The following is a 9,193-nucleotide window of genomic DNA, read 5'->3' as shown; positions in this document are numbered from 1 at the left end:
TTTGCCATGTGGATGCGTTTCATGACAGCTTTTTTGGCACTGGGATTTCCTTCATTGGAACCACATGCAAGAAGATTTGGAGAATCCACAAGTTAACGTTTGAAACCATTTTGCAGGCCTCTGTCCTTCAAGTTCGTGATTTTGTGATCTGCATCTTCACTGTGGTGCGTTAAATGCTTAAACCTTGTCAGAAAGTCATGTTATTGGTAACATAGGGATTACTTGCATGAGTCATGAACAGATCCCTTTCTGCCCCAGTCCTCTCTTTGGAATGGGGATAAGAATGGTAACTAGCCTTTGGGATGTAAGGACTAAATGAGAAATAGATCCATGGCAGTCAGCACAGGATCTAGCCAAGAGTGAAGCCTTCCACAAATTATTATGACTACTTTTGATTTCACTCCATTTTTTCTCTGGTTGAATTGTTTTTTTAAGAGATTGACGTCATGCATGTGACAGGGGAGGGTCAGAGGGAGAGGGAGGGGGAACGACTCTCAGAGAAAATTCACACTGAGTGTGGAGCCCAACATGGGGCTTGATCTTGTGACCCTCAGATCATGACCTGAGCCAAAATGAACAGTCAGATGCTCAAGCAACTGAGCCATCTGTGCGCCCCTTGACTTCCCTCCATCTGAATATCATTGGAATGAAGTTACCGACTCTGTCCTCGCTATGGATCACACTGGTTACTGCCTCAATAGAGTATGGTGAAAAATCCCTAAAATAATGTTAAGAAAGCCAGTTAGCCTCCCAGGAGACCTAAGATGCTGCATGTTTGGTGTGTTTCCTCCTTCAGTACAGAGCCCTCCTGGGACCAACAGTGTTGTGAACTGTCTGAGACGGCCGCTGGGAAGATGAAATGTGAGGGGCTCCCCGCAGTGCCTGGCACACAGCAGGTGCACAAGACGGGTAGTTAGTGTCGGCACCATGTCACCTTCATGATGAACCATTGCTCTCATTCCTACCATTCTACAGTTAGAACACTTCTCCTTGGACATATTGGGCTTATATGGTATTCTATTCTAATAATTCCATCACATTTTCCTCATCTCTCCTCTCCTTATCTTCCCCATCGTGCTCTTCCCCTAAGGCTAGTCCCTTTTTTTTTTTTTCCCTGTGACCCCCACTCCCAACCCCTCCCCGTGTCCTGGGAAATTAGAAGTCCATAATCACCAGCCACCTCTGTTTCCTCAACCTCTCTGTAGCCATTTCATCCTACTCTGTGCTATGATCCCTCTTGGGGGAGGGGACATCCATTCTTGATGACCCATAGGGTGTTCTCTGTATTCTCATACCCTGCATTTTTCAGGTCTTGGGGGTTCAAGATTGGTGTCCTCCTCCTTCTTTGCCCCCATGCCATTTCTTTGAGATCTGTGGTCCCGAGGGAGAGCACTCTGGCCTCCTCATCATTACTGTTTTCTCCCAACCACCTGCAGTTATTAAACTAATTCATGGGAGACTTGGGTGCTGGGCCCACAGTCTTCCACTCCTGAAACAGGCCTCGGTGGCCTCTGTGTGCTCATGGAGGACCCAGCTTCCACACAGGGCACTCATTTTCTCAAAATCATTTTCTCAAATGCCTACTTTGGCGTGATCACTTCTGCCACCACTCCCAGCGTGGTGCCCTGGGTTTCCACCCTGGTGCTGCACCACCTCGCACGTGAGCAGTGCAGCTCCTTTCAGCCCTGATCTCTTCTTTCCAGCGTGTTCCTTCTGTCATTTCTGCTCTGCTATCTGCGTGCTCTTCCCGAGGACCTCCGTGCATTTTTCTGTCCTTTATTCTCCCTTGAGGCTCTCATCTCTCAGCTGAGCTTGACGTTCCCAGCCCATGATTCAGCGGTTGTCCTGGCAATGCTTCTACCGCCCTTGTCTTTCGTCCGAGTAAACCCCAAACCCTGGGTAAACCAAAGCATCCATGCTCACCTTGAATCCTGATGGTGGGAATCACACAGCAGGGAAGCTCGGAATGACTGTGAGTTCTTGGGAACCAGCCTCGCCTGCGCCCTCATGGAGCTCCCTCATTCTGTGGTTGTCCGGGCAGCTCCCTTTCCCACTCTCCAGAATCCTTCCAGCAGACTGTGCCCACTCTCCTCAACCCTGTGATTGACGCCGCCCTCGTCTTTCATTCTCTGTGTAGCATGGGCATTGGGATGGGTAGTGCTTCACAGAGAAGATGGGAACCTTCAGATTGGAACGCCATGAGCATCCGTCCAAGAAAGGGAACCGTCCTTTCCTCCCTTGACAGTTCTCAGCATCCTCCCCAGAGGTCACTGGGAGCACACCTGTCCTTAAGCTCAGTGGGTTCGTTACTCATCGTGGGGGAGAACCCACATATTGGGGACTGTGGCGCTGATCAGTGAGAAATGGGTGTTTGAAAGAAACCTACTGGATCTGGGCTTTGGGCGGATGTTTTTGGGAGCGTTCAAGGAAGCAGGGGTGTGCTCTGGACTGAGGGCTGACAGGAGGCGAGGTAGTTCTGGGATTAGCTAGCTCTATCAGTCTTTCTAGAAGGAGGTGTGAGTAGCGTGATGAACAGTGTCATTCAGAAGGAAGGCGTTCACTAGTATGAGCCGGGAAAGAGGATGATTGGTATTTTGTGGTGGGCACAACAACCTGGTTTTGTGTGTTTGGACAAGAGAGGAAGTGGGCCTGTTTCTCTCCCTTCCTCACCACGGCCCGGTCACCTCGTGCTGCTGTTCTGCAGGGTCCTTTGTGTCAAACAGTAGAAGCACGTGGCCTCTCTGTACGCGCCAGGCCCACTCCTACCAGCCGTGCAGCCTTGCTCATGGTGCCAGCCCACCTCCTCGATGCCAGCACTGCTCTTCCTTCTTGCCCCGTGGAGGAGGGAAGTCTTCACAAGACAAACAGGTGTTTGCCAGACAGGGGAAACTAGCCTGGACACTGAAGCCCAGGGCTGTGTCAGCGGCACTTGATGTTGTGTCGGGGAGCGGGTAGCAAGAGAGCGTTCCGGAGAGTGAAATGCGGGAGGACCGAGGGGTTCCAAGTCGGGGAGGTGACGTGCTCTGGTTTTTCGACCGTCCCCAGGAGCCGTGTGGGAGCTGCATTGGTGACAAAGGGCAAGTCTGTTCCCTTTTCCTTCCGTGTGGCCACACCCCTTGCTCAGGTCCCTTCTCCTGCCTGCTCCGTTGCAACATGTCCTCCGCATCCCACCTGCTTCTTGTCCAGCTCCCTCTCCCAACCACATGCTCCTGCTCTGGCGAGGGTGCTCTTTTTGGAATCCCACATCTTCTCTTGTTACTGTGTTACTGAAAACCTTTTGATTCCCCATTGGCTCCAAGGTGGAATCTGCACTGTGTGGTATGACTCTCTTTGCTTTTCATGCTCCTCCCACGGTACCCTGGGTCTCCTGCTGCGGACTGGTGATCTGCATTTGGATGTCTCAGAGTTATCCCAAATCCAGTCTTTCCAAAACTATACTCGAGATCCCTTTCACCACCACCCCTCCGAACTCTGTGAATGGAACCGCTGTGTCCTTCTCCCACGTGCAAACGGGAAGAGTTATCTTGGAACTCTGCTTTTACTTCCTTTCCCTCTTCTGTGATCATTCACGCAGACCTGTGATTTTATCTGCTAAATATTTCTGGGATCTAGAAATAGATCCTCCTTTTCTCCACCTCTCCTTCTGCCCTCTCAGCCCGATTTATGGCCATTTGTGGTCTGAGCCATGGTGCTAGTGTGATCGGTGAGCTTCCTGGCGCTCCTACCTCCCCCAAGGACATCTCCCCCAGATTCCAGAGATTTGTGGAAGCCCCATGCATTCTTACCGTGCCTAGGGTCATGGCTTCTTGTTGCCATTGGAGGGGGACGCAAACGTTCCTTCTTTGTCTGCACGGCTGCTCCATCCTCCCTCTTCAGTCTTGCTTCCTCCTAGGTTCTCCCCAACCCTCATGAGCTCTCATCTCCTCTCAGATGAATGCAGTGACTCCACATTGTTGAATGCCTGCTCAGTTGGCCGGAGGCATGGTTCTCCTGCAGTTCCTGATGGGACCCAAACAGACTGGGGTGCAGCAGTTAGCGAGTCTTTCTTCTGGGGAGAGAAGCAGCCAGGAAACAGGCAAGGAATCTGGTGTTTCGGGGGTGCTGGATGCTGTAGGACGGTTGGAAGGGGCTGTCATCTGAGCTGGGATGGCCAGGGAAGGCCCCCTGAGGACAAAGGTGGGGAGAGCCTTGCAAGAGGTGAGGGAGTGAGCCCTGTGCATGTCTGTGGGCACAGTGTCCCTGGCAGAGGGAAGGGGGAGTAGGAAGGCCTCCGTGGAGAGAGCTGGGCTGACTTGTTCCAGGAATGACAAGGCCAGGGTGAGGGAGAAGGAGATGTTAGGGACCTGGGTGTGAGCCACTGACAGGGGGGATTTTGAAGCGAAGAATGAGGTGACCTGACTTGGGTTTTATTGGGATCACTTCAGCTTCTCTGTTGAGAACAGTGGGGGTGGAAGCAGGAAGGTCACTTAGGAGGCTACTGGAATATTCCAAAAGAAGAGATGCTGTGGGAATGGATTGGGGTCGTAGGGGTGGAAGTGCTGCTAATCGACCCGAGTCTGGCTGCATGTTGAGGAGGAGCTGATGGGATGTGCTGACAGATTGGATGTGGGTGACGCGCATGAGTCAAGAAGGTGCCCAGCCTCTGGCTCTTCTGGTTCATGTCAGATGTGGCTCCCTTCGGAGGCCCCTGACACCTGCAGACACGGTTCAGCCCACTATCTCTTCTCTGTGCATGTGGTAGTCAGTCCCATTGCAACGCAGACATCTTGTTTAATGATTATCTACCCCGTGGGAATAATGCTGCCCGGAGGGACCAGGTGTGTCTCAGTGCCTCATGCCCTGTAGACCCCAGTAAGTACTTCTCAGCCAGCAGAGTGAGAGGAACCGAATGTAGATGCTGAAGATTCTGTTTCCTGATGAGGTCTCCAAATTGCCATGTTCTGTTTCACTAGTCTTTAGCGGTCTATGTGTTTTCAAATGCTGGCCAGGGGCTGTAAGACTGAAATTCTGTTGTGAAAATTCCAGCAGTTAATCTGCTGTCAACCACATTGAAAAATGTCACTGTTGATGTGCAAGTGGGTCACAGGATCACGTCTTGGCAGAGGCAGCATTTTCCGGAGGCCAAGGCCTTCCTTCCCAGCACAGTGTTGACATCTACACAGCTCAGCCCAGAGAGCAGGGTTGAGATTTTGACCTGACACATTCTGAAGGTGGGGGCTGCTGCTTTCTCTCCCCAGAGAAGACATGTCACTATAGAATGAGGATATTCTGGTGAGTGTAAATTAGCTGCCAAACTTGCCCATCAAGAAAATGGAATAAATCTTGGCTTTTCTGGATTTTTGCCACCTTCCCCCCATTTTTTCCAAAAGGCAATTATTAAATTTTGGAAAAATATCATGAAAAACAATGGTTTCACATCTAGAATACTAATTACTTTCCTCTTACAGTTAATTTTTTTAAAAGATTTTATTTTTAAAGAATCTCTGTCCCCAAACCCCCACTTGAGAAATCACCTGCTCTTCCAACTAGCCAGCAAGCTGCCCCTTCAGGATTAACTTTCTCAATGACAAAAGTGAATACATTTCCCCCACCCAGTAACCTAATTTAAATAAAGTGGGCATATAAGTTCTTGCCTCCCTTTTTTTTTTTCTTTAAATTGGCTGAGTGGTATTCCACAGTGTGTTTGTACTTATGTGATGATATTTCTGTTCATCATTTGGGTGGCTATTCGGGTTGTGATGAAGTCGGGTCGCAGTACACAAAGTCCGGCGGCGGCATGAGCTTTCCACGCAATAGCATCTTTTCCATTGAAGGGAAAAGTACAGTCAGACGCATCCATCCAGCTAGGAGAGAGGATCCTTGGTGCATTTCAGGGATGTCTACGCCGACGCAGACAACTGACCTCCACGGAGACTTTGGGTATTTCCAGCCTCCAGAGACTCCCAGAGTGCCCTGCCCCTCCTTGCCCCGTCAGCCCTGCAGGAACAGCTCGGCCCGCACCTTGGTTTGGCGGTTCAGGGGCCGCCGCCTGCGCCGTGCCTCTCTCGCCTCCCGTGGCTGTGCACCTAGAGCAGGCAGGGGGTTGCGCAGGACGGTGGAGGTGGCCGGTCTGCGGGTCCTCCGCTCTGCACAGAGTGGCCCGGGTGTGGGGCGGCAGAGGCCTGAGTCAGCCGGGCCTGGCGCTAGTGCACCGGTGTAGGAATGGCTCCTGCAGCTGCCCCGCCGCTGGAGCCCCGCTGCCTCCTGCCGTCGCCATGGTGAAGCAGCAGCTGGCCAACCAGAGCCTGGCAGGGGACCGCGCCCATTCCCGCCGCTGCGATTCCGCCTTGCGCCGCGTGGGGTCTGGGCTCGGAACAGGAGGGCTGGCTGCTCTCTTGGTGGCATGCTCCCGTCCCCTGCCGCCACCACACAGCAGGCACAGGGGGTCCTGGCCGGGGACTGGGCCACAGCACACACTGGGGCCCAGGTCCGGGGCGGTGCCGGAGTCCCAGAGCAGCCCTTTGGTGGGTCGGACCTCGGAGACACCCCACCCCCCGCTGCGCGAGTCCCTGCCGCCCTTGGTCCTGGCACCGCCCCACATCGCCCTGGGAGGCTCTCCTGAGCCTTCCCCTGCCTTCCCCTTCATAGGTAATTTACATGTAATATAAATATTGTATATATTGATGCATGTGTCACATGTATTGGCATATACATACATAATGTGATATATATAGTGTATGCATATTATATATTGCACACATATAAATCTAATATAATGTAATGTATAGCTACTCTCTAAATATTCCCCTCCCCCATATTTTTAAAATCCCCAAATCACAATCCATCCCCAAACACTGTGTCTCTCCAGGACTCCACTAAGAAAATCTGTACCCAGTTCGAGTGTATGCAGTTTCTCTTTTTATTGGAAAACACACTTCCGTTGTGTTTCCCTCTTCAAATCTTTGATATCCTCAATCCACTCATGACCCTTGCCTTTTTCTCTTTCCTTAGAGGTTTATTTTCATTCCATCCATTTTAGGGAAGAGAAACACCAGGTCTTCCAGAATCCATAGACTAAAAGTTTAAACTAAAGAAGAAAACACACACACACACGAATTCCATCTCTGAAGCATAGGTAGGTAATAACCTTAAGGGCATACATTAATCAAGGTTGGGTAGTGCTAACCCGTGTCAATGGATAAAAAGTGCACGGCGCATTAGGGCCTCACAAGAGGAGGACCTGTTGTAGGAAACAGAACAAGTCAGTAGAAAGGCGGACTAAAAGGGTGGGAGACCAAGGGTGTCGGGCTCAGGGGCAGGGATAGAACTTGCTACAGAAAAGCGGAAGGAGGTGGGGGTATGTAGGCTAAAGGCCCAATGGTCTGTGCGCAGGAGCAGGGGTTGAGTGGGACGGGGAGCACTGCGGGAAGCTGAAGAGGATAGGAGGCCAGAACTCGACCTGAAGAGGCTGGCCGGGAGCGCGGGGGGGGGGGGGGGGGGGGGCGGTTCAGAAGGTGGACTGCACCGCAGAGGGGCGGAGGATGGGGATAACCCCGTTGGGGCTGAGAGAGCGCCAGGCACGCGCAGGGGCACCTGGGCCCCTTCCCCCAAGCATGGCCATTTGGGGAAAGGAAGCGGCGCAGAGCGTTTTGACAGCTGCAGGAGCAGAGGAGCGTGCTGTCTTGGGTGGGTTTTGCGGTGGGCTGGGGCTCTGCTGGCGGGGAGCACAGCACACCGCTCGGAGGGGGCGTTGGTGCCGGTTGTGGGACCAAGAGAGGAGCGAGCGCCTCCTGTGGTTCCTGGAGTGAAGCAGCCCTGGTGGTTAGGTGAGTGCCCGCAGGCTCCCTGCCTGTAGCTCCTTCCCACTTGTCCACCCTTTTCTCCTCGGGCACACCCCACCTTGCTGAAACCCCGAGATCCAGAGTGGTGTACAAAAGTGTGCCCTAGCTTTGTAAAAGTTCTGGAAAACTTAGGTGGATCCTGAAATGCTGAGGAAAATTTGAAATGACTTTTTTACCCGTTTACCGGGTACAGGACTGAAGTCACTCCGCGTCATCTAATTTGATTTCTACTTGAAATTGTCCTGTGTAAGTAGTGTTAAAATATAGTGTGTGCGGGGCCTGGGTTGCTCAGTGGGTTAAGCCTCTGCCTTCGGCTCAGGTCATGATCCCAGGGTCCTGGGATTGAGCCCCACATTGGGCTCTCTGCTCAGCAGGGAGCCTGCTTCCCCCCCACCCTCTCTGCCTGCCTTTCTGCCTACTTGTGATCTCTGTCTGTCACATAAATAAATAAAATCTTAAAAAAAAAACTTGTATTTATTTTTTTTAAGATTTTATTTATTTATTTTACAGAGAGAAATCACAAGTAGATGGAGAGGCAGGCAGAGAGAGAGAGGGAAGCAGGCTCCCTGCTGAGCAGAGAGCCTGATGTGGGGCTGGATCCCAGGACCCTGAGATCATGACCTGAGCAGAAGGCAGCAGCTTAACCCACTAAGCCACCCAGGCGCCCCAAAAAAACTTGTATTTAAACGGAATTTTTTTTTTTAAGATTTTTATTTATTTTGCAGAGAGAGCAAGAGAGGAAAGACAAGCAGGGTAGTGGGAAAGGGTGAAGCAGGCAACCCCCGCCCCAGCAGGAAGCCGAATGCGGGGACTCGATTCCAGGACCCTGGGCAGAAGGCAGACACTTAATGTCTGAGCCACTCTGTCACCCTAAAATGGAATTTTAAAATGCTTTAAGATTTTAAGGAATCTGGTAGCCTTTAGTTGTTGTTGTTGTTTTTTAAAGATTTTATTTAGTTTTTATTTATTTGGCAGACAGAGATCACAAGTAGGTAAGCATGGAAGTGCATGTATTCTACAGGCCAAAATCAAGACAAATAAGCTGGTAAAAGAGGCACAAAAGCTGAAGGTATCATTGAAACAACCTTTCAGATACTAAACCTTAGGCTTGACCCTCTCAATTAAGTCTCTGTTGAGCCCTAGTGTTTCCAAACTTTTCATCCCATTCATGTAGACGTAAGTAGGCCCTCCGTCCCTCTGTGTCATTATGCAATTACAGTGCTTTCTTCTCCCTGGGATTCTAAAGACGTCCTACAACATTATTCCTCCTAGCTATGAAATAATTACTTATGTACTAATTATCCATTCCAGTACTGAAGATTTCCCCTGGTTACCTTAATCAAGGTATGTTCAAGAAGCGCCAAGGAGGTCAC

Source organism: Neovison vison, chromosome 14 (assembly GCF_020171115.1).
Source record: "Neovison vison isolate M4711 chromosome 14, ASM_NN_V1, whole genome shotgun sequence".
Taxonomy (NCBI): Eukaryota; Metazoa; Chordata; class Mammalia; order Carnivora; family Mustelidae; genus Neogale; species Neogale vison.
Note: the sequence above shows the minus strand (reverse complement) of the source record.